General features: G+C 39.2%; 1 protein-coding gene across 1 annotated transcript in view; it reads right to left on the bottom strand.

The window, feature by feature from the left end:
- MALRD1 (MAM and LDL receptor class A domain containing 1) overlaps positions 1-27,053 on the bottom strand; it is a 438,222-nt gene that overhangs the window by 61,459 nt on the left and 349,710 nt on the right. The window lies entirely within an intron of this gene.

Genomic DNA, 27,053 nt, shown 5'->3' with positions numbered 1-27,053 from the left:
TGTACCTTATTTGTGCAGGAAGCTTAATTCAAAAGGGTTGCTAAAAGTTATCTTTCTCCCTTTATTAGGAAAAGGTTTATTAATATTTTGGCAGCCATCAAGTTATAGTGCTTCTCTTTTAATATACTTAATGGATTAAAACAATAACAAAGAAGGGTTATATAAGCCTTTAGATCAACAAGAACATTTTATGTGAAAGCTTTTATCTACTCCAAGGTTTACTCCTAGACATCAACAAAATAGGAGGGGGAAATAATTGCAAGATAACTGTAAGGAAACTATTTTGTTATATCAATGTAATGCTTTGCTTCTGTAGCTTACATTCATTGAATGGGGGGAATTAAATCAAAGTAAAGACTGAATAATAGTTTTTCTGGGTGAAATTCAACAGCAGCACAAGTAAAAACTGGCATTTTGTTGGCTAACCCCTGGAGTAATCCAAACTCTTAAACACCAGAAACAACAAGAAATCCTATGGCACCTTACAGACTAACAGATTTATTGGAACATAAGCTTTCGTGGGCAAAGACCCACTTCATCAGATGCGTGTCATGGAAATTCCAGAGGCAGGCATAAATATACAGGCACATGAAAAGAAATGAGGAAATGAGGAAACATCAAGAGGAAGGTCAGAGATAACAAGGTGAATTCAGTCAGGGAGGATGTAGCCCACTTCTAGCAGCTTATGTGGAGTTGTGAACATCGAGGCTCCATCTACATTGCATCCCTCTTGGGCAAAAGCCTATGCAAATGAAGCATGGAATAGCATATTACCACACTTCATTTGCATAATTAATTAGGGGGCCTTTTTGCACAAAAATCCCTCGAGCAAGAGCTGTTCTTCCTCACTGTTTCACGAAGAACAGCTCTTGTGCAAGAGGCAGTTTTTGCACAAAAAGGAGCTATTTACACAGCTCCTTTTTGTGCAAAAGCCTCTTGCGCAAAAATGGTCCCTAATTAATTATGCAAATGAAGTGCAGCAGTATGCTATCTGTGCTTCATTTGCATAGGCTTTTGCGCAAGAGAGGTGCAGTCTAGTCATAGCTCAAGAGAGGAAAAACTGCTTTTGTAGCTGGGTAGCTATTCACAGTCTTTGTTTATTCCTAAATTGATAGTGTCAAATTTGCAAATGAATTGTAGCACTGCAGTTTCTCTTTGAAGTCTGTTTTTGAAGTTTTTTTGTTGCAGGATGACTTCTTTTAAATCTGCTACTGTGTGTCCAGGGAGACTGAAATGTTCTCCTACAGGTTTTTGTATGTTACCATTCCTGATATTTGATTTGTGTCTGGTGACATACAAAAACCTGTAGGGGAACACTTCAATCTCCCTGGACGCACAGTAGCAGATTGGTCTATAAAGTGCCACAGAACTTCTCATTGTTTATACAGATGCAGACTAACAGGGCTACCCCTCTGATATTAAACACCAGAGGATCACACTGTATACTCATATTACACCTTTTTTACACCAGCAGTTAATCAAAATTTGGATCTAATGTTTTGTTTTGGTTAGGAGGAAAATTTGATATTGGTGTCAGGTACTTCTCTGATGGTACCCTGTTTATTTAGAATGTACAAAATCTTGTAATCCTGAACACAGTATGAATCAAGTTTCTTTGGATAGTTCCAACCCACTTTCAAGTCAGTACTTAACCTAAAAGCTCAGAGTCGCATTCCCAGGGCTTCTTCTAGCAATGTCCTTGCTTTTCTGCTTTTCTCATATGACAGAGGCATACACCTCACCAAATAATAACCAGTAAAACCTTGCAACGCACATATGCCTTGCATGTGCCCATGTTTTGGGAAAAGGCTGCTATTGTTTCAACTATCTGGTTTAAAAAAGCTTTTTCATATATCTATCAGTAATGAAAAGTTGCTGTTACATGACCATTTTTTTATTGAGGCATAACCCAACACAAAACATTTATTTCTAGAGCTGAAAAATACTGGAAACTATTTTCTGCAAGTAATCACACAAATGAATTTACTTCAGCATTGTTTGGGCTCCTTTTATTTGTTTTCATTTTTTTTTTCAAATTAGACAATATAATCAATTCCCAGAACTGAAAAATTTGTAAAAAAACTCACTATGTTCTTTCAGCTTTGAAGAAATTGCAATAATCTTATGGATACTCTGCAATAAGGAAAACCAATTAAATGCTATGGATAAATAATTTGTTGCAAATTATGGTTCAGACTTTTTGATGTACTGTTTGTTCTGTGCAACAGAGCAGGAAGGAGCCAACAAGGAACTTCTTATGGCTCCCTGATTCTCTAGCTGCTTCTGTTCCAGTCAGGGATCTGATGCAATTCACAGAAAACCTAGAGGGTGGCAACCCACAGCCCATCGGGGTTCTATGTGTGGCCCACAAGACACTTTGTTTACCATTGGTTACCAGATTCCACTGGTTTCCATCTGTGTAGGGTTTTTCCCCTATCGGTATTACTAAGATGATGCGCACGTAAAGGGTACATGTGAAGTGAATGCTGATTGCACACAACATTGACAGTGAGAGCCAAGCGCTCCCTCTGTTTCAGATCAAAGCATTGTTAGAGTTCAATCAGCACACCCCACAAATTGTAGGTAAAAAAGCACAGTTAGCAAAATTACCCTATCCCAAGACATCATCGTGGTTGTGACAATGTCATGGCCCACTAAGATGAAGGAGGGCCACTCATGTAGCCCCCACACTAGCCCAGAACTGTACTAAACTAACAAATGGTGCAGTCTGCTGTGTGCTGGTCATGTCCCATGTCTGTTCCTACATATGCCACACACCTGGATTCCTGACAGTGGTGTCAAAAGGACTCAATTGTGCAGATTCTGTGCCCAGTATATCAAAGTTACCCCCATTGAAAGATGTATCTGATTTCCAGAGCCTTTGTACTGCATGAGCAAAGAACAATTAAAATTAAGCTGGAGAATTTGGCCCTCTATGTTCAATTATCTTTATAGAATCATAAAATCATTGAACTGGAAGGAACCTCAAAAGGTCATCAAGTCCAGTCCCCTCCACTCACGATAGAACAAAGCACCACCTGGACTATCCCTGACAGATGTTTGTCTAACCTGCTCTTCAAAATCTCTAATGATGAAGATCCTACAATCTCCCTTGACAATTTATAACCACCCTGACAGGAAGCTTCTGCTAAAGTCAAACCTAGCACTCTCTTGCTCCAATTTAAGCCTGTTGCTTCTTGTCTTATCATCAGAGGCTAAAAAGAATAGATTTTCTCCCTCCTTCTTTTAACAACCTTTTAAGTATTTGAACGCTGTTATGTCCCCTCTCACTCTTCTCTTTTCCAGACTAAACAAAACCAGTTCTTTCAATCTTCCCATATAGGTTATGTTTTCTAGAACTTTATTTTTGTTGCTCTTCTCTAGACTTTTTTGAACTTGTCCACTTGAAATGTGGTGCCTAGAACTGGATACAATACTCCAGTTGAGGCCTAATCAGCATGCAATAGAGTGGAAGAATTATTTCTTCTGTCTTGCTTACAGCACTCCTATTAATACATCTCAAAATGATGTTTGCTTTTTTGGCAACAGTATCACACTGACGACTCATATTAAGCTAGTGGTCAATATGACTCCTAGATCTCTTTCCGCAGTTCTCCTTCCTATGTTGTCATTTCCTATGCTGTATGTGTGCAACTGATTGTTCCTTCCTAAGTGGAGTACTTTGCATATGTCCTTAATGAATTTCCCCTTATTTACCTCAGACAATTTCTCCAGTTTGCCCAGATCATTCTCAGTTATCATCCTCTCCTCCAAAGCACTTGCAACCTCTTCCAGGTTGGTATTAACTGCAAATTTTGATTATGATCTTCTGGCATGAATTATTGATAACTAACCTCTGCGAATGGTTATCTATTCAGGTATGCTCCAGCTTATACTTCATTTAGGTCATGTTTCCCTAGCTTGTTAATGAGAACGTCATGCAAGACTATATCAAATGCCTTACTGAAATCAAGATATTTCACATCTACCGCTTCCCCCTTATCCAGAAGCCTTGTTATCCAGTCAAAGAAAGCTATCAGGTTGGTTCCACATGATTTGTTCTCTACAAGTCCATGCTGACTGTTACTTGTCACCTTATTACATTTTAGATATTTACAAATGCATTTAATTATTTACCCAATTATCTTTCCTGATACAGAAGTTAAACTGACTCATTTGTAATAATCTGGGTTGTTGTTATTTCCCTTTTTATAGATGGGCACTATATTTACCTTTCCCCAGTGGAATTTCTCCTGTATTCCATGACATTTCAAAGATAATAGCTAATGGCTCAGATATCTCCTCAGTCAGCTCCTTGAGTGTTCTAGGATGCATTTTGTCAGGCCCTGGGGGAGTCTAAAGACATTTAAACTTGTCTACCTAATTTTAACTTGTTTTTTCCCTATTTTAGCTTCTGAATTTTTACTGGCATTCATTAGGTGAGGTACTCTATCACAACCAACCTTCTTGGGGAAAATAAAAAAGTCATTAAGCACCTCTGCCATTTCCACATTTTCTGTTATTGTTTTTTCCTCATCTTCAAGTAATGGTCCTACCCTGTCATAGGTCTTCTTCTTGGTTCTAATATATTTGTAGAATGTTTTCTAGTTACCCTTTTATGTTTCTAGATAGTTTGAGATTGTTTTGTGCCTTAGCCTTTCTAATTCTGACACTACATACTTGTGTTATTTGTCTATATTCATCTTTTGTAATTTGTCCTTTTTTATGCTTTTTGTAGGACTATATAAATGTGCAGAATGCCAGTAAATCCAATTATTTACATTACCACAAACAGCATTAAGGACACTACATGTCAGATGGTTTTCCCATTAAAACCAATGGGCGTTTTGCCATTGATGTCATCAGGAAAAGATGCAGGCCTAAATGTGGAAATTCATCTGTGGTACAAACTTCCTTTACTAAATGATTTAAAGGAGCTTACACTGACGAATTATGCGAATTAGCCAATAAGAGTATGATAAGGAAGTACCATACAATATTTTTGTTTGCTCTTGCAGTAAACCCTACACATAGCAGCTGCATGAAGAAATTATTCAATCCAAGAGACTAGCTGAAATCTAGTGCTATTTCTGTAGTGAGTCTGGGTGCCTCACAGAGAAAAGTACACATGAGGCTAAAAGATTTATATTTTCCTTTGTCTGCAATGCAGCAGTCATAGCTCACTTGTATGTAACACATTACAGGATCAGGACCCACGGCAGTAGAAAGTCATTAATGACATATGATCAGCATATAAAAGAAGTGCTTCACAATTGATGATACACCCTTCTTTCAAGCTCTAATTGCTTTACATTCAAATAAACAGAATTTGTAATATTTTTGTAGTAGCACCATCTAGTGATTTCCAGTGATATTATAGGGAGAAAGACTTCCCACCCTTTCCCTAGACTTTACTACACTCGCAAGGACATTTGACCAGTAGGAAAGCTCTGTTGGTGATGTGAGTCCAGTATAGATAATGGTCTTCATATAACAGGCATATTCCTGGTGCTGTGAGGCTGGATATGCTATCCTTTACACTCTGGCCACAAGCCATATGTAAAAATATGCCTCATCAATTGTTTTGACACAGAAAAAATTGTAATCTACTGGTTTATGTCAGAATGTCAAAAGAATCCTCCTATCCAAGATTAGAATCATGAATTAATTTTTTTAGAAAGTTTTCAGGATCTGTAGAATGTCACTTGTACATTCCAATCACTGCTGTTTCAAACATCTCATTTTAAATATTGTCTCTAGCCAAAGTCTTTCTTTTTAATAACTAATTTAAGAATTTCATTTTTCTCTTTACTATAGTATCTAACTTTCAAAGATAATATTCACTATTTTAGATGTTTTAATTTTAAAAGCAGTATTAAGGTAATATATAATTATTAAATAGAGGAAATGAATTACTCCAATTTTATGTAATATTTTTTGCTTTACAAATACATTGTCTTTGCTTTACATATTTTCAAAAGGCTCCTAAATTATAGTTATATTAGGAATTTATTTACATCATATAGGGTATGGATAGACTGCGGGGGAGGAGGGGTTCGGGATACCAGAAGTATCCCGAAAAAACTCCGCCAAGACCAGGGAATGTGTTTGCTCTTCCGTTTTTATTTTTTTTGTGTGGAAGAGCAAATGAGCTCATAGACTCATAGATTTTAAGGTCAGAAGGGACCATTATGATCATCTAGTCTGACCCCCTGCACAGTGCAGGCCACAGAATCTCACCCACCCCTCCCAGAATAATCCTCTCACCTATATCTCAGATATTGAAGCCTTCAAATACTTTGAAGACCCCAAGATGCAGAGAATCCTCTAGCTGTGATCTGTACCCCATGCTACAGAGGAAGGCGAAAAACCTCCAGGGCCTCTGCCAATCTACCCTGGAGGAAAATTCCTTCCCGACCCCAAATATGGCGATCAGCTAAACCCTGAGCATGTGGGCAAGACTCATCAGCCAGACACCCAGAAAGTTCTCTATAGTAACTCCTATCATCCCTCCATTGACCTATTCCCACTGATAATGAATGGTCAATTGGTTACCAAGATCATGTTATCTCATCAAACCATCCCCTTCATAAATCCATCTAGTTTAATCTTGAAGCCAGAAGCTCCTGTATTCCTTGCTCCATGAGGAAGAAGGGGGCTTCTGAAAGAAGGGTTTTTCCAAAATTTGGCCCAGTCTAAATGGGCCAAAATTTGGAAAAGCTTCTTCCGACAAAAGATTTGGAAAAGGTACACAAAATGCTGACAAAATGCCAACCTTTCTCCGACAAAAACTTATAGTCTGGCCATACCCATAGTGAGTAATTTAAGAGCTCAGACTAGATGAGCTAATGGTCCCTTCTGGCCTTTAATTTCTTTAAAATATTCTTTGAGTTCAACAATTTTTTAGCCATTTCATTTTTTCCCCTTTTCATTCTGAATTTGGGCAAGATCATTGTTACTGGAGCTCCTCTACTTATGTGAAGGTGGCAGAATTGGACCCAAGATGAAGATTTAGTCCAGAGGACACAAAAAATTCTGCCCTTTTTAGTGACGTCAATGGTTAAATATGACTCACTGTCTACTAATTGATTTTTTTTAATTGACACTATTACAGATCAGGTAATGTTACTGAGTTGGATCCAGGTTTCTAACCTCTCCCAGTTTCATGCTTAGAGGTATTTAAATATGTGGTTCCCTACCCCTAGTTGTAGATATAGACTTCCAACTTATAAAATGCTGATACATATAGTCAAGAATATGTACAATTTGATTCTGTATGTGTAAATGCTATGCTGAATTATGGCCTAACATGTCTCCTTTCCTGGCCCCTTCCCTGCTTCTAGAAAACAGGTGAAGTGCAAACAGCATGAGGAGCACAAGGAAAAGGATAATATTCTGCCCTGCTTTGCATATCAGGTCACCTCAATAGGTGCAGTTTCCACTGAGATCCCAGGAAATGTGCTTGTTTAGTCTAGGACTAAGCTCTGGCTAAGAGTGAACAGGGATGATCTGAATGTAGGACAAAATAATTTGGTCCATATTCTGATGTCTGTTGTAAATCCAAAGCAACACCTTGGATGTCAGTGGAATTTTCTAGATTTAGGCTACTTTGACAAAGATCAAAATATGTCTTCTGGTCTTTTAGACACAGAAGCAAAACTTGCACTGTGATCCAGTAGACAGACCCAATTTCAGTACTATCAGGTCGCCATGTTACCTTCCCTGTTATGTTAACTATTGTGCATTTTCAATAGCTTCAGATACACTGAGTCAAATTCTGCTCTGCATGACAGCAGCTAAAACATCACTGAAGCCCATGAGACTTCATAATGTGTCTCCCAGAGAGTAATTTGGCCTCTACACAGAAAGTAGGTTATAAATGTTTATACACAAAACAAATGAAACTTTTGTGCTCAGAATACTGAGAATTTGTCAAACATTTGTCAAATTCCTTGATTAGGACTGAGTAATATGTCTAATAAATAATGCTAAATTGGTGAAATCCCATTCAACAACATTATTATTGAAACATTAATTATTTGCATTCAAAATTATTGTCTATTTCAGCATTAGTACTCACATCACCCTGGTATTTACTACGGTCATATTCCATTCTTAATAGTAGAAATATTTAAATTAGTTTCTTAACATCGAGCGGGAAAAATTAAAATATTAAGGGATGCAGTAAGGTTTTGAAAAGCAAAATGCACTAATATTGTTGATAACAAGCTTGTTGAATATCAGACTTTCAGTGCTTCCTTCATAAAAAAAAATACTGTTTTAGTGAGTTGCACAGAGGCTAATTCCTGGGACTGCTTTTAGAAGTTACACAAACATATTTAAATACAGATTAGCATTATATACATATTGTGCATTTATATATGTGTGTGTGTCTGTATGTGCAAATATGAAAGCACACAATAAAAAGCACTTTATACACACACCATGTAGAGCCCTGAACAAATACAAAATTTGTATCTACATAGGAATTCATATCTATAAAAATGAGCAGCAGCTATCTGTATCCACATTTGCAGATGCAGATACAGGGACATACAGTGGATATCCATGGATTTGCAGGCTCTACATATATGAAGAAGTGAGATGTATCTTTCTCCTTCTTGCACATAAAGAAAAGCTGTTCCCACCCCAAGGCTGAACTCTCATTTTTCCTGGGACTCGAGGAGGAACAATTTTTGGAGGGAAATTCTACATCTGAGGGAGGAAGAGGAAATACTTGTGTGGCAGGTCAATTTTTAAAAATTGTATTTGTTTAAAGCTTAGAATAAGTTCTGGAAGTAGCAGATGGATTAGAATATGCAGGAGTCTGATGAGGCAGTCAAAAGAACATGATAAATAACTGCATCATGCAATTCATCCAATGGATATCAATGCAGTGTATACATTATGCAGTTGTATTGAAAAGGCGACTTTGCAAAAACCTGAAAGAATAGCGGGAAAACACAGCTATCATCAAGCTCAATATAAATGTTTCCTGTTTGTTAAAATTAGATGTCTTGGGCATAGAAGTAAAACTGATCCACTGGCTCAGTTTGAATCTGAACGTTGTTGGTTTCATATTTCTGACCGTGACATGTAGTGCATACTTGTGCTTTCCTAACACTGCCCACATACAGTAAGTAATGCTAAATAGTTTCTCTCAGTAATGAACAGTGGTTTATTTTTTTTCTTTCCGATGAAGGGCCATGAAACTCAACTCATGTACTTCCTTAAGAGATGGTATCTTGAGCTTTCATGGGCAAAACCCACTTCTTCAGATGACTGGAATATTAAAAGTCCAGATCCAAGAATAAATAAGGGAAAGGGGGGGGGGAAGAAGAAAAAAAGGAGAAAAAAGACAATGAATAGATTGTTCAAGTTACAAGAGGCTGATAAGAACAATTAGTATCTCCGTTGGTTGGTTGGTTGGTTAAGTCATTAGAATGTGGAAGATTGTGTGCAAGCCAGCTGATAGCTCTGTTCATTCCAATCTGATAAGAATTAAACTTGTAAATGAAGTTGAGTTGCAACCCTTTCCTGTGTATTTGGCTTGTGGAATTGCCTGGAACAACATAGTGACTTGGAGATCCATTAATGAGTATCCAGGCAGATTAAAGTGTTCTCCAACAGGTTTCTGTGTGTTGCCTTTTCAGATATCTCATTTTTGTCCATTAATTCTCTTTCGTAGAGACAGTCCGATTTTGCCAATATACATGGCAGTGGGGCATTGCTGGCATTTGATGGCATAAATCACATATTGGATGTGCAGTTAAATGAGCCGCTGATTTTGCGGCTGATGATGTTGGGTTCAGTGATGAAATCACTTGTGTAGCTGTGCGGGTAGACCTGGCACCAGGGCTGACTGCAGGGGTGAGTTCCTGGATGATTATGATGGAGATGTGTTGTGTGGTTATTTGAAAAAATTTGTTTGAAGTTAAGGGGTTATCTGTAGGAAAGGATTGGCCTTTGCCACAAGGCCTATGAGAGTGAGGGGTATTTTCCAGAATAGATTGTAGATAATGCCTTTGAGGGGTTTAAGATGTGGGCTTGAGGGGTTTAAATTGTAGGCTATAGGTGATGACAAGTGGAACTCTGTTGTTTTCTCTTTTTGACTTGTCTTGAAGTAATTCATGTCTGGGTACTCTTTTGGCTCTGTTGATCTGTTTTTTTCACTTCCCTGGGTGGGTATTTCAGTTTTCAGAATGCTTTATATAGATCCTTTAGGTTTGTCTGTGTCTGTGGGATTGAAGCAAATCTGGTTGTATCTTAGGGCCTGGCTGTATACAATAGACTAAGAAATGTGTCTGAGATGGAAGTTAGAGGCATGAAGGTAAGTGTATCAGTTGGTAGGTTTCTGGTATAGCATGATGGAATTTTTCCATCATTTAATTGTACTGTAGTGTCAAGGAAGTGGATCTCTTGTGTGGATTGATCCAGGCTGAGGTTGATGGTGGGATAGAAGTTGTTGAAATCCCTGTGAAATTCTTCAAGGGTCTCTTTCCCATTGGTCCATATGATGAAGATTTCATCAATGTAGCATAAGTAGAGTAAGAGTGCTAGGGGGCAAGAGCTGAGGACACGTTGTTCAAGGTCAGCCATAAAGACGTTGGCATATTGTGGGGCCATGCAGGTGCCCATAGCTGTACCGCTGACTTCAAGATACAAATTGTCTCCAAATCAGAAGTAGTTGTGGGTGAGGATAAAGTCTCAGAGCTCTGCAACCAGGTGTGCAGTGCTGTCATCGGGGATGGTGTTCCTGGTAGCCTGTAATCCATCTTCATGTGGAATGTTGGTGGAAAGAGCTTCTATATCCATGGTGGCCAGGATGGTGTTTTCAGGAAGATTACTGATGTTTTGTAATTTCCTCAGGAAGTTGGTGATGTCTTGAAGATAGCTAAGAGTGCTGGTAGCATAGGGTCTGAGGAGAGATCAAGTGGCTTGCACACTACCTTCCACATCCTAATGACTAACCAACCAAACAAACAATGGACATGTTAATTTTTCTTATAATCCTCTTGTAACTTGAACAATCTTTTCACTGTCTTTTTTTTCTTCCTCCTTTCCCCCGCTTCCCTTATTTATTCTTGGATCTGGACTTTTAATACTTCAGCCATCTGAAGAAGTAAGTTTTGCCCATGATACCATCTACATGTTTTGTTAGCATTTAAGGTGCTACTAGACTATTTGTGGTTTTTTAAGTTTTTCTAGTTACAGACTAACTCAGCTATCTCTCTAAAGTTCCTTAAGAGAGTAATTGTATTGCAACAATTGGAAACTAAACATACAAGCTTTCAGACCCCATGTGTCTCCACTGATTTTAGTTCTAACTCAGAAAAGGTATTTCTCCAGCCTCTGAAGTCACTTGTATTTTGAGCTGCAGCAATGTACTGTATTATGTACAGTTCATGTTCTTATCCAAACAAGAGTGGGTGTTAAGGAGGGCAGTGGAAGATAATGCAATACAAAATCATGCATTTCAAGCAATGTATTGTGAGAAAAGCTGAACTTTTAATGTTCAGGCTGAATAATCATTGAAAGTCAGGGTGGGAAGATACTGAAGAATGCATACAGTATAAGGACATGGAGGGAAAGACAAACCGACCAAAGACAATTTTACATGATGTAAAGCAAACATAATCAATACTCTATTTTAATGAACACTGAAAATAGATTTGGAATTGTACAAACTAGTCCTGCCCCAAAGAACATTGCACCAGATCCCCAACTGGTAAAAACTGTACAATGAGTTTTGTCTCATTCATTGCCCCTCATGCTTATAGCACATACAATTAATATTTAAAGGTTTTAACATTTTATTTAGTAACTTTTTTACGTGAACATGGTACAACAAAATTCCAATTATGATCCAAAATCCTTGTTTCAGCACCCAGCTGTGCTGGACACTAGGCAAGTATGGACAGAGGTATCAGATTAGCCAGAGCAGTGTCGCCCAGAACTTGTAAAATAAACAGGAAACTAGCTGGGGATAGTAGTAGGAGAAGAAGATAAAGAGACCGAAGTTCAAAAAAATAACACATTTTGCTTTTACAGTGATGCTGTTGTACTGACTGCTAACTGATTTTTCATGCGTAGACCCCATGCCTATTAACTAAATTGTATACGTTTAGCTACCTAGTTGAATAGCACACCAGAATATCTGACAGCCCCAGCTGCAGAACACATGGCATAGTGAATATAGCTCATTATCTGCTTTGAGAACAGACTCTTTTACAGGTGCTGCAAAGCTAAATTTAGGTGTTATTGTTGACAGGATGGGAACATATTCATTTTTTTCCATTATTGAATTACTTCATATAAATATATCTGATAGCTATGTTTTTGTCTTTTTGTTATTCAAGGCATGTGATTGGTCACAAATTATTGCTTCTATTTCCTTACTGGATAACAAAGTTTATAAACAGGAATGAACACTTTTGGTATTTGCACATGAATATGGATACAGATAGGCATATGTTCGAACAGCCATTCTCCAAACAATTGTATGAAGAAAAATTTGCTTCCAGTGAACTAATATTTGTGCAAAGGAAACAGAAAAAATAAAAACATGTTAAACTCAAAGAAATTAGTAGTTACTTTCCATCCCTCCCTCACCTCTTTAATGCCTTGTTTGTTTAGATAGAAATGTCTTTGTTACACAAACGTTTGTACAGCATCTAGCACATCGGAGACTGATCTTGATTTGGGCCAGTGTGTAGTACTATTTTGCAAGATTCACTCAATTATATCAGGGCCTACTTTAAAGCCTAATAAAGTCCATGAAAAGTCTCCCATTGACTTTCCTTAGAATCAGGTCTTTGATCACGGTCTTTGACTATCATCATGTCTTCGGTTTTTTTAAACAAATAATTTGCCTCCTAAATCTAATGGAAAGTCATATTAGTTGCAGTTTAGGAAGGTGGAAAAAGCAGATCTAGAGATAAGAGAATCTAAATTCACTATGGGCCCAATCTAATTCTCATTGAGTGAAAGGCAGCATTTACATTGATTTCAATAGATAGGCATGAAATCAGATATGGGAGGCTGCAGGGAGATTGATTGTACAGTATTTTTTCAAAATTCAGGTTAAACCGAATTTCATATATTCTTTATAGAAGGCAGTGAAGTCTCAATTGAGCAAATAAAGCTAAAGTTGACTTCATAGCTATCAATGATTAGAAAGGGAAACTGACTAAGAAAATTAAATGAGACATAGTAGAAAAGCTGATTTAATCATTAATCCTCTTCCCAGCTTCCTGTTTGAGAAACTAGAAGACTTTTGGTTTTGGACAAAGCACCTGAAAGGACTCCAGTGGATTACAGATCAAATAATATTTTATCCTATCTGGATGGTGCTGAAGGTACTGGGCCAAATTTCAGCTTCACTTGTGTAAAGCTAGAGGAAATGAAAACACAACTTAGCTCAACAACTCAACATAAATGTGTATTATTTGTCGTGGCTAATTTACATGATCTTGGTTCACTGAAGACTAAATACAATGTTAAACTGACAGTTAAATTACGAGCAGTAAATCTAAGAAGCATATAACTCTTAATATTCTCACTGAAGGCCCATATTATTGAATAAACTTGCCAGTTGCCTATATACAACATTATAAATATTTGGCATATTTTTGCAATGAGCAATTCAGAAAAAAACCATTTGTGCTATTGCTTGTCATATTCAAGTAATTTATTTTCAGTAGAAATTGAGAATTGGTAAAATGTGAAGTTTGGTTTCCAACAGACTGAAACAGGAACTCTGGGACCAATTTGAGAGAAGGGTAAAAATGGCTATTACCAAATTGAATTTCTCATTCATATTTTCCCTGACACTAGTTCCTGATGGAGTGGGGGGAAGTATTTCCTCCTTCAGCTGAACTTTTAGATGAAGAATTAGACAGGCAGATTTTTCAGATGGAAAAATCATCACTTAAGAAGAGAACACTGGAAGATTTATACAACTCTAGAGTCAAATCTTTCAGTTGCTACTCAGACAAAATGCTCACTGAGGTGAATTTGGGGGTTGCCTAATTAAGGACTTCAGGATTTGATGTTCCCATCCCAAATATATTCATTGCAACTATATCATTCTGGTTGAAAAATTAAACACATTAAATTCTGCAGATTTTTTCTGAACAAATGCAGCAGGGCAAAAAAGGCAAAAGCCATTTTTTTAGTGCAAATATTAACTTTAGAATTGGTACTGTGGTAAACTCAACTAATTAATTATTTCAATTATGTGCAAAACAATTAATTTGTGGCCTTTGTTTTTCAAAAGGGGACATCACTCTATTTAATAGGATACTCAGGATGGGTATAGCATAAGACACAGACAGACAGAAAAGTGGTGGTAGATTAATATGTTATTATATGCCACTGTGTATATATGTATGAATGAATGAATCAATAAAGAGGCATCCAAAAGTCAAATCAAGTTTACAGGCTCACTGTGGGCAGGTATTTTACAAACACATAGTTTGCTAGACACACCCTACTGAAGTAATCAGGTTTAGATTGTGCTGATTACACTTCAAAAAGATTACACTGAAATTGTTCAGAAGCGAAAGAATCTAAAATCTAATCTAGGTTGTCCCAAGGAGGTAACTTAGAAGCAGCTTCATATAGGGAGAAGAGTTAAGATGAAAATTATGTTGCGCAGGCAACCTGAATTCTGGCATTTCCGCACTTTTGAGTTAATGAATTTGCAACCTTATGAATTATTTTTAATTGAATTTTGTGTGTATGATGTCCTGAATAGTCTTCAAAGTAATCATTAATAGCTAGTGAATTACTGTAAGAATGAGGGTAGAAGTTCATACTGAGGAAGGTTTTGAAGGAGAACAGAATAGTGGCTATGTGGACTGGTTCAGGATGGGCATTCCATGCATCAAGGGTAGCACAGGAAATAAAAGAATACAAGTGTGAGGGAAGTGTACTAATCAGATCATTGACTAAGATTTCCAAAAGTGACCGGTGATTTTCATGGCCTCAATTTTTGGGGTCCCAACTCAATATACCTTAAAAGGGGCGTGATTTATAGAGCATAGCGGCTGAGCACTTTCTGAAGATCGGACCTCTGTAAGGCATGTCAATTTGCACACGTAGAAACTGAGGTATCCAAAATTATTAGCCACCTTTGAAAATCTTGGCTATTGTTTCTTGCAAAGGAATAAATTGCCACAGTAACAAAGTCCTCTCAGGAGCGCTCTTTTGCATTTTAATTCTGCATTAGTTCTCCCCAAATCCATGTATCCCACTAATGGTTCTGGTTTCCTTAGAAGAGGCAAGTGGATTCTAGATCCATGACTTTTTTTCATCTTGCACAAATATTTTCCTTCAGATTTTCCTGTGCTCCAGCATTTTGCTGCAGTTATAGTACAAATACATGCAAGGACATGAACGTTTCTCTGATCCTGGCCTGATACTGCAAACTGGCTGTGTGTGCAACTCTCACTAAGGTCAACTGAAATAGTTTGGTGTTTAGGAACTGCAGGTTCAAAGCCTGTCGAGCACATAGGTAATATCTCATTCAGTGTGGTGAGGGGAAAGCTGCCCCTAAATGCCAGTCAGGAGGCTGGTACAAAACATCAGGGCTGTGTCTACACTGGCATGAATTTCCGGAAATGCTTAAAACGGAATACTATTCCGTTTTCAGTTTTTCTGGAAAAGGAGCATCTACATTGGCAGGCTGCTTTTCCAGAAAAGCCCTTTTTCTTGAAAAGCATCTGTGGCCAATATAGACGCGCTTTTCCGGAAAAGAGCCCCAATCGTCATTTTCATGATCGGGGCTTTTTTCCGGAAAAGACTACTGGGTTGTCTACACTGGCCCTTTTCCGGAACAGTGTTCTGGAATAAGGACTTATGTCCAAGCAGGAGCAGAATAGTTTTTCTGGAATAGTGGCTGATTTTGTACAGTAGAGCATCGTAGCTTTTCTGGAAATTCAAGGACCAGTGTAGACAGCTCGCAGCTTATTCCGGAAAAGCAGCTGATTTTCCGGAATAAGTGGCCCAGTGTAGACACAGCCCAGGATTGAAACGCACATCTTAAACATTGCAGGTTCTCAGTTTGGGAACCCCAAACTGCTTTTCTTTGTCACTGAAAACAAACCTAGCTAAATTTTAGAAATCAGAAAACAAACTTGACTACACTGATCATAGACTATGCTTAAAAAGGAGACTGTTTTTCTGAACCATTTCTAGTGCTATTTTATATTGGAACTCCCATGGCTCCTACTCCCCTGCTCCACTCTCCCCTGTTCTTCTGGACAATGCTGGGGAATTTGGGGAAGATGAACAGTTCTATAACCATCTAAAAATCTTTTACAATGGCCCATAAGGGAGTGGGGATTGGATATATGACGGGATTGGGAAGATGGAGGGGGAGAACAACTGAAATGTCTCAGCTGGAAAATTATGTTCCTTTTAAGAACGAGCAGGAGCACTCGCATAACTCCTAGATGGGGTGTTAAAATCAATATATATCCCATTCAGATTCATTTGAGAACTGCACTGGGGGAAAGGGAGCTAAATGGTGCTAGCCCAGTGCAAATAGTTGGGATACTGCCTAGATCTGACTGTCAAATTCTGGTTTTCCCTGAGATAGCAAAGGAAAAGAATGGAATCATCTTGTAGCAAAAATATAATCCAGTAATTTAGTTTCCAGCTGGTTCGTCTATTTGTTTCTTTGAGGCTCTCCTGTCATGGAAGAGACATTTAGTTATTATATTGGGGTTAAGGAGCACCTACAACTGTTCATAAAGGTATTGTGTTTTTGTGTTGAAAATATGGGGAAGGTTTGTATGAGTTCTGAGCTATCAAATGTTACCTTTCACTCAGGTAAAAGCAGTGACCAACTAGTGTAAATTATATTGTACTGTAACCACTAGCTGGCATTATCCAGTGACAACTGACCCTGTTGTTGGCAGCCCGAGTAGTGAAGTCAGAGCCAAGGTGTCATTCAGATGAAGGATAAATTCACATCTAAGGCTGACCAGAATCATCTGACACCATATTAAATTTGACACTCCCTACCTTGTGAGGGAGGATGTACATTGATGCAGCATGAGGAAATGTATACAGCTTCCACTTTGTTCTACCTATTCCACTGATACACTGAGAAATTTGATTTTAATCTGTGTAAAATATAGAGAGAAGGAGTGGGAGAAAAAGGAACAGACTGAGAAATACAGAAAAACAATGACGTACAAGAGTTCATGAAATAAAGTTTTAAACAACATTAAACACTACTGAAAAGCCTAGTCCCAAAGAAAACAGACTGAAAAAAGTGGAATGAGAAGGTACAGAATGATAAAGAAACAGGGTGTGAAAAAGAGGAGAAAAGGAAAATCCACTGGAACCTTTTTTTAAAATGAGTTGTCTAATTTTCTGAAAAATATTCATTATTTAGTTAACCAGATTTAAACAAACACTACAAGGCTGAGAGTCTCTTGACACTTATAACTGAATGGGGCAAAGCAGATGATGGATTCTCAATTGTCTCCAACTGCCCTGAGAAACTGGAATAGTTTCTCATGGTGTGTCTGCTTCTGTTAAGCCTGCGGTTATGCTATATAAATTATCATCAAGACATCTCAAGACAGAGGTCAATCTTCTAAAGCTGAATAAACCAAAACTGTAACTAATTAATTTAAAAAAAATCTTATTTTCAAGCATCATTTAGAACCTCTCAGTGCAGAAAAAATAGAAGCAGCAGTCAAAAATTAACATCCACATGCATCTTCATTTCCAGCAGATCATCTGTGCAAGGGCAAGTATCACATTTGAGTGATCTCTGAAAAAGCCCATCAAGTCAAACTTTTGGCCTTGGTTATGGCTTTCTGACAAACCTATGAACTGTCACGGTTGTTCAGTAAAGCATTAAAATGACTACTGATGGCTATAACTCACTGAGTGAGCCCCAAGGTCTTGCTTTTGGTATATGAAGTCACATATAATTTAGGTCTAATCTACCTGAGGGACCATCTGCTCTTGAAATATTTGAGTTGGATAGGATTGGAAATGCTCACCATCTCACAGTGTAATTCTGAATGTACAGAAGACTATTACTTCTCCTAAAAGCCTTATGACATTGGATTGCTCTTCCCCCTTCCGTACATCACTAAGGTTGTCTAAATAAAGTTCATTTGCTGTAATGTTTGCAGCAAAGCCAGTGCAATATAACAGGACTATAATACCTAGCTATTATGTTATATGCATAACTATACATATAAAATGATGGGCTCTAAATTAGCTGTTACCACTCAAAAACGAGATCTTGTAGTCATTGCGGATAGCTCTTTGAAAACATCCACTCAATGTGTCACAGCAGGCAAAAATGCAAACAGGATATTGGGAATGGGAATATCAGTAAAACTGAAAATATCATATTGGCTCTGTTTAAATCCATGGTATGCCCACAAAGGCAGATACTGTTACCTTGTCTTAAAAAAGATATTTTGGAATTGGAAAAAGTTCAGAAGTGGGCAACAAAAATGATTAGGCAACAGTTTCCATATAAGAAGAGATTAATACAATTGGGACTTTTTAGCTGGAAAAAATACAACAAAAAGAGGATATGATACAAATCTATAAAATCATGACTGGTACAGAGAAAGTAAATAAGAAAGTATGATATACTACTGCTCATAACACAAAACTAAGGTTCTCTAAATGAAATTAATAGGCAGCAAGTATAAAACAAACAAAAGGATGTATTTTTTTGTACAATGCACAGCTAAGCTGTGGAACTCCTTGTCAGAAAATATTGTAAAAGGCAAAATTATGACAGGATTTAGTCACTGGCATTGGCCACTGTCAGAAAACAGGATACCAAGCTATAAGGACTTTTCATCTGACTCAGTATGGTCATTCTTATGTTTTTATATAAAGAGCTTGCCATCAATAAATATTAAGAGTTTATACTAAAAGAGATAAATATGTTTACCACCATTTTATATACTGGGAAACTGAGGCAGAAGGCAGTGAAGTGACTTGATCAAGGTACCTAGCAGGCCACTGACCAACCTGGGAATAGAATCCATGTCTTCTGAAACCCAATTCTGAGCCCTGTCTGGGTCCCCAGCAGTACAGGAGTGTGGCAGGTTCACCAAGCCCTGCCAATTCAAAATCTAAAAGAAATGGCTAACCAGCAGGGGAAGGAAGTAACCTTCTTGAGGCATTCAAATGTTAAATATTAAGGGCTCTTTAAGGTGGTAAAGTAGCCCATGGAACTGGATGAGGGGAAAGGTTTGCAACAGACCAAAGGAATACTACTGACCTGAATGTGAATCTGTTGTGGGTTTGAGGTTGTTAATCAGGGTGAAAGTAATTTACCAGACTGTTGTATTGTAACCCCCATTACCCATCTCCACTTCCATCCCTTTGCATGACTGTGATACAGAGAGCTTGTCTACACTGTCACTTACAACACTGACATTTCCTTGCTCATTGGTAAGAAAACACACCTCCCCAAGCGATGCAAGTTCCAGTAATGTAAAGTGACAGTGTAGACAGTGCTACCGCACTAAGAGCCACACTAATTCTGGCAGCTATTTCTCTCACACAGATGGCTTTATTAAAGTGCTAGGAGAGCTATCACCCAGAACTGGGTCTGTGATTACACAGCTACCTTAAATCATTGCTGAAGTAACACTTTAATGTCATCTGTATAGATATACCCTTAAAGCTAACTTGGCCACTTTCATTCCTGGAACTTGATGATATATATCACTGTAGTGGATGTGCAGGTAGATGAGCCCCTATGTTGCAGCTTACGTGGTTAGGTCCTATGATGGTGTCGCTTGTATAGATATGTGAACAGAGTTAGCAATGGGGTTTCTTGCAGGCATAGGTTCCTGGCAGAGGCGTAGCGAGGGGGTTATGCACCCAGGGCCAAAGGCAAAGTTTGTGCTCCCCTCCCGCCATGCGGTGGGACCCTGAACCTGGTGCACAGCTGAACCCGACCCTGGGAGGAGGGGGGGGGAGCTTGTACCACGTCTTCCCCACTCCCTCCAGTTTGGGGCTGGGCCCCCGGAGGGTACTAAACAACCAGCGGAGATGGAGGAGAGTCGGGCTGAGGGGACAGAGGTGGAGAGGAGGCTCCATCCGTCTTTTTCTCTCCTTTTCTCCTTTCAACCCTTTTGTCTCCTTTTTGTTCTTCCTTTCTCCCCTCAGTATTCCCTTATTTATTCTTGGATCTGGACTTCTAATACTCCAGTCATCTGAAGAAGTGGGTTGTGCTCACGAAAGCTCATGACGCCATCTACATGTTTTGTTAGTCTTTAAGGAACTACTAGATTTTTAGATGTTTTTTGAAGTTTTTCCTGTTACAGATTAACTCAGCTACCCCTCTGAAGCTTGTGGTTTATTTTGTTTGGGAAAAGGGAATGCTTCCTAGGGAATGTGGCTATAGGAAGTCTAAACTGAGATCTTTATTGTACTTTAGCGTTGAAAGGGGGGAAGAAGCAGGCTACAAGATCTGCAGGGCCTTTTTGTTGTGTTTGTAGAATACTAGCACAACTGAGTCCTGATCAATGGCTAGAACTCCTGGATGCTACCTCAATATACATAAATAAATGGTAGTCTTGGGACAAAAGGACATTTAGCTGTCCAGTCTTGAAAGCTGTAGACTGGAACTCAGAGAACTGGGCTGAATGGAGTCCCCCTTTCCCCTCAAGTGCCTCAATTTCAAAGAGCAATCCATTCCTTCTGTTGCAGCAAATGGAACACAATGGCCCGTTTAAAGAGCCTTGGTGTTACAGCCAGAATTCATCTGTGCCCTTGTGGGGCAACTTACATTTCCTTTTTGGTTGGGTATTGATTTGAATGGGGCTTGTTGAGGATGTGGGCTATTGAGGAATTTACTAAAAGGCTGTAAGATGCTTAATTATCAGCCAGATTGTCCTTTTGAAATGAAATTGTTTTAGTTATGCTTTTGTTAGGGTAGGTCAGAAGTATCTGGACATGAGTGACTTGAAACTAATGAAGTATATCTAATTAAAGCAGTGATGGGTGAAAACCAAAAATATAGAACTCTGATTTGGTTTAGTTAACAAAAGTTGAAATGTTTGGTATTTGATACGATCCTCTTTGAGCTCAAATTGGCATGGAAATCTTGTAAATCAAGGCATTTTAACAGCATTTCTCATCCTTTTTTCAGCTAGGCTAGAACAACAAGGAGAACAGCTTCTTGTGCTGTATTTTAGTACTTCATCATATTGACCCATCCGAAGCTAGGTATGAAAACGTTATTATTTTTTAAAGTTAATGAACTTTTTTCCATACTTTTAGAACATTTAGGTTAAATGTTTAGATTTAAAAAACAGTTTGGATTGATCCTTAACTATATTCTCCCATCCCTAAAATGACCTTAATTTCTGCGTCAGTAATTCTCATTATGAATCCTGCTTCCCCCTACCAGTCGAGAGGAATCTGAAATCTCTGCAAAGAGTGGCAACAGAAAATGCTGGATCCCTTGTATTGGCAAGCATTTTTCCTTGCATCTCATTTGCCAGGCATTTTTTTTAATCAGTGGATGGCAGCGCAGCTATCAATTCACAGTGGTTACTAGAGGGAAGTTTCTTCAGCACTAAACTGAAGATGAGCATGATCATATTTTATTCAAATGTTCAGAAATATTCTTGGATCCATCAAAAGTCTCTTAGCTAATGACGGCTCACTATTTAAAAACAAATAAAAACCTCAGCTGAATTAGAGCTGCTGGAAATGCTTTATTGCTTAGAGCTCCCAACCAGCTAAATTATGATTGCTTCCACTTAGAACATGCTGCCCCAGGAAACCTAAAGTAATTAAAGTGAGGCTAGAGAAGCAATAATGCAGTGAAAGAAAGAAAGAAAGAAAGAAAGAAAGAAAGAAAGAAAGAAAGAAAGAAAGAAAGAAAGAAAGAAAGAAAGAAAGAAAGAAAGAAAGAAAGAAAGAAAGAAAGAAAGAAAGAAAAACTGTAGCAGAAAAGCAATTTTTTAAAAAAGCGAGAATATAAGAAAAGTATAATTTCAGGAGTAACATGTTTCTTTATCTTGCAGCTGAGTGTGGGTATCCCAGAATGGAGTGAATGAGTTTCACCCCCCAAAGACCTAATTTCTGTATTTGCAAATGGGATACCATCACTCACTCATTTTTTAGGGATACCATGCTTTAGCTCATTCAGCTTTTGGGGTAGCAATAACAGCGCATGCTACTTGTTTTGTAGATGTAGAACTTCTGGATATATGGAAAGATAGTCCAGTAGGCATAGATGTGAGAAACTGCTGAAGACAGAAATATCCGCAGCAACCTTGTGCCATGGCAGATCAGGAATTTCACAAGACCATAATGATTCTTTTTCCTTGGTCTACATTCCTGAAATACTCCGCATCCATCTATACAGCTTTTGTGTTATACCTGGCCACTATATTGGCTTTTTGTTCAGTGAATGCCTTGATGTGACTCATTTGAGCAGTTTAGCACTTTCTGATTTGTCTGTAAGGAATAATTATCTTGTCACCAGCCATTAACAACCCTTGTTGTAATTAAATGTCTTTCACAGAGCAATATGGTTGCTGTCTAAGATTCACTTGTCTTCTCTGTAGGACTAGACACAATGTACAATATCCTGTAAAACTTGCATTCTAGGATCTTTCTGTGTATTCTCCTTCAGTTTGTTTAGCAAATCTGTGCTGACTGTAGAGGTGGCCTTAACATCACAGACAAACTTTTCATTGTCTCAGAGAAGTAGCTATGCTAGTCTTTAAGTGTAAAAACAGCTAGCAGTCCTGTGGCACTGTGGAGACTAAAAAATTCATTAGGTCATGGGCTATCATGGGTAAAACCCACTTTATCAGATGAGTTGAAGTGGAAATTAGAGAATCTGAAGTACATATAATGGGAAAAGAAAGTTACCTGTCAATTATAGGACCAGTGTTAATAAAGCTAATTAAGTCAGGGAGAGTGTGTCTCTTTCACATCATCTATTTCTGTAGTATGTTCCACTGTAAATCTTGATAATATCTGCAATTAATATTTCTTTACTGTTTGAGATCATATTTCTGCAACTGAAGTGGCATGCATTGTAGCCTTGCAGATGCTCATGGTTTGTATAATATCACTTCCAGTGGTTTACCCTCAGACTGTACTCCATGTAGGAACTAACGATATGGCCAAGAATGACCTTGAGCGGCTCACAGCAGATTATGTAGTGCTGGGAAGAAGGTCAAGGAATTTGAAGCACAAGTGGTGTTCTCGTCCATCCTTCCGGTTGAAGGAAATGGTCCGGGTAGAGATCGGCGAATTGAGGAAGTAAATGCATGGTTACACAGGTGGTGTCAGAGAGAGGGCTTTGGTTTCTTTGACCATGGGACTCTGTTCCGGCACAAGGATTGTTAGGAAGAGATGGGATCCACCTAACCAAGAGAGGAAAGAGTATCTTTGTGGGCAGGCTTGCAAACCTAGTGAGGAGGGCTTTAAACTAGGTTCACTGGGGGAGAGTGACCAAAGCCCTGAGGTAAGTGAGGAAGTCGGACACTGGGAAGAATTACAAGGAGGAATGAGTAACAAAGGAGGACCCCTGATTCAGAAGGAGAAGGTAGGGCAATCAACTGGTTATCCAAGATGTTTGTATACAAATGTGAGAAGCCTGGGAAACAAACAGGAAGAATTAGAAGCCCTGGCCCAGTCAAAGAGCTATGATTTGATTGGAATAATGGAGACTTGGTGGGTTGACTCACATGACTGGAGCACTGTCATGGAAGGGTGTAAACTGTTCAGAAAGAGCAGGCAGGGGAGAAAAAGAGGAAGAGTTGCATTGTACGTAAGAGAGCAGTATGATTGCTCGGAGCTCCAGTATTTAGAGGGAGAATAGACTGTTGAGAGTCTATAGGTAAAGTTTAGAGGTGGAAGCAACAGGGGTGATGTTATCATTGGGGTCTGCTATAGACTACCGGATCAGGTGGATGAAGTAGATGAGGCTTTCTTTGGTCAACTGAGAAAAGCTTCCAGATCGCAGGCCCTGGTTCTCCTGGGTGACTTTAATCACCCTGACATCTGCTGGGAGACCAATACAGCAATGCACAGACAATCCAGGAAGTTTTTGGAGAATGTTGGGGATAAATTCTTGGTACAAGTGCTGAAGGAACCGACCAGAGGTCATGCGCAACTTGACCTTCTGGTCACAAACAGGGAGGAACTAGTAGGGGAAGTAGAGGTGGGTGACAACCCGGGAAGCAGTGATTATGACATTGTAGATTTCAGGATCCTGACTAAAGGAAGAAAAGAGAGTAGCAAAATACATACTCTGGACTTCAGAAGAGCAGACTTTGACTCCCTCAGAGAATGGATGGGCAGGATTCCCTGGGATGCTTACATGAAGGGAGAAAGGAGTCCAGAAGAGCTGGCAATATTTTAAAGAAGCCTTACTGAAGGCACAGAAAGAAACCATCTTGATGAGCAGCAAGAAAAGCAAATATGGCGACTAGATTGGCTTATTGGGACATCCTTGGTGAACTTAAACACAAAAAGGAAGCTTATAAGAAGTGGAAACATGGACAGATGACTAGGGAAGAGTATAAATATATTGCTTGAGAATGCAGGGGAGTTATCAGGAAGGCGAAAGCGCAATTGGAATTGCAGCTAGCAAGGGAGGTGAAGGATAACAAGAAAGGTTTCTATAGACATGTTAGCAATAAGAGGGTGATCAGAGAGGCTGTGGGGCCTTTATTGGATGAGGGAGGTAACCTAGTGACAGATGATGTGGGAAAAGCTGAAGTACTCAATGCTTTCTCTGCCTTTGTCTTCACGGACAACTTCAGCTCCCAGACAAATCCACTAGGCAATGCAGCATGGGAAGAAGGTGGACAACCCTTGGGGAAAGAACAAGTTAGGAACTATTTAGAAAAGCTAAACATACACAAATCCATGGACCTGGATCTAATGCATTCAAGGGTACTGAGGGAGTTGGCAAATGTCATTGTGGAGCCTTTGGCCATTATCTTTGAAAACTCGTGGTGATCAGGAGACATCCCTAATGATTGGAAAAAAGGAAATGTAGTGCTCATCTTTAAAAAAGGGAAGAAGGACAATCCAGGGAACTACAGACCACTTAGCCGTACCTAAGTCTCCGGAAAAATCATGGAGGGGATCATCAAGGAATCCATTTTGAAGCAGTTGGAAGAGCGGAAAATTATCAAGAATAGCCAACATGGATTAATGAAGGGCAAGTTGTGCCTGACCAATCTGATTAGCTTCTATGATGAGGTAACTGGCTCTGTGGATATGGGAAACTCAGTGGACGTGATATGCATTGACTTTGGCAAAGCTTTTGATACCGTCTCCCACAATGTTCTTGCCAGCAAGTTAAGGGAATATGGATTGGATAAATGGACTGTAAGATGGATAGAAAGCTGGCTAGATTGTCGGGCCCAATGGGTAGTGCTCAATGGCTCAATGTCAGGTTGGAGGTCGGTTTCTAGTGGAGTGCCCCAAGGATCGGTTCTTGGACCAGTTTTGTTCAACATCTCTATTAATGACCTGGATGAGGGGATGGATCGCATACTCAGCAAGTTCGCAGATGGAACTAAGCTAGGGGGAGAGGTAGATACACTGGAGGGCAGAGATAGGTTCCAGAGTGACCTGGACAGATTAGAGGATTGGGCCAAAAGAAATCTGATGAGGTTCAACAAGGACAAGTGTAGAGTCCTGCACTTGGGATGGAAGAATCCCAAACATTGTTACAGGCTGGGGACCGAATGGCTAAGTAGCAGTTCTGCAGAAAAGGACCTGGGGATGACAGTGGATGGGAAGCTGGATATGAGTCAACGGTGTGCCCTTGTGGCCAAGAAGGCTAATGGCATATAGGGGTGCATTAGGAGGAACATTGCCAGCAGATCCAGAGAAGTGATTATTCCCATTTATTCGGTTCTGGTGAGGTCACATCTAGAATATTGTGTCCAGTTCTGGCCCCCCCACTATAGAAAGGAGGTAGATATATTGGAGAGGGTCCAGCGGAGGGCAACCAAAATGGTTAGGGGTCTGGAGCACATGATGTATGAGGAGAGACTGAGGGATTTGAGTTTGTTTAGTCAGCAGAAGAGAAGAGTGAGAGGGGACTTGATAGCAGTCTTCAGCTTCCTGAAGGGAGGTTCCAAAGAGGATGGAGAAAAGCTGTTCACAGTAATGATGGATGGCAGAACAAGGAGCAATGGTCTCAAGTTACAGTGGGAGAGGTCTACACTGGATATTAGGAAAAACTTTTTCACGCGGTGGATCACGAAGTACTGGAATGGGTTACTTTGGGATGAAGTGGAATCTCCACCCCTAGAGGTTTTTAAGTCTCAGTTTGACAAAGCCTTGATTGGGTTGATTTAGTTGGGATTGGTCCTGCCTTGGGCAGGGGGCTGGATTCGATGACCTCTCGAGGTCCCTTCCAGTCCTAGTATTCTATGATAACCTCCTGAGGTCTCTTCCAGCTCTATGATTCTATCTCACTCAACCTGTACTCCATAAATGTGGTGGTGAATTTTTTTTGTGGCAAACACAGTTGCCAGTAGCTCCTTCTCAATTTGTCAGGGCACATGACGTGTATGAAAAAGGGCCTCTGTCTTGCCCTAGGAAGCTCTTAATCTAACTTTGAATGTATCTGCTTACATAGTGACTAGCTTGTTTGGCTTATAAAATCTGACTATGTAAACTTTAGAGAGCACTGTCTTTAGCAGCTACAGTGTCTTGTCATGTCCTCACAACCACAGCCACGGTATGTTTTCACAGAAGAACTGTCTCCGTGGAACAAGTCAAAGGTGCTTCAATTGGCATGCACTGTGCAAGGAATCGATCACCCCCAGACATCTCTCTAATGCCTTTTTGTCCTATGGAGTCTCAAGTTAGCTATGGCTTCAGCCTGACTGTCATCTGGCCTAATTCCTTGTGATGAGAGAATGTGTCCCATGTATTTGATTTCTTTACCATATAGTGGATTTTGTCAGGGTTGAACTTAACATTTTCTGCATGAGCCCTTGCCACGTTTTCTTTAGTATCTGATCATGTTCTGCTTGAGTTGATGCTGCTAT

The sequence above is a fragment of the Pelodiscus sinensis genome, chromosome 2 (genome assembly GCF_052426305.1).
Source record: "Pelodiscus sinensis isolate ZL-2025 chromosome 2, ASM5242630v1, whole genome shotgun sequence".
NCBI classification, from domain to species: domain Eukaryota; kingdom Metazoa; phylum Chordata; order Testudines; family Trionychidae; genus Pelodiscus; species Pelodiscus sinensis.
Note: the sequence above shows the minus strand (reverse complement) of the source record. Positions and strands in the feature narration are given on the sequence as shown.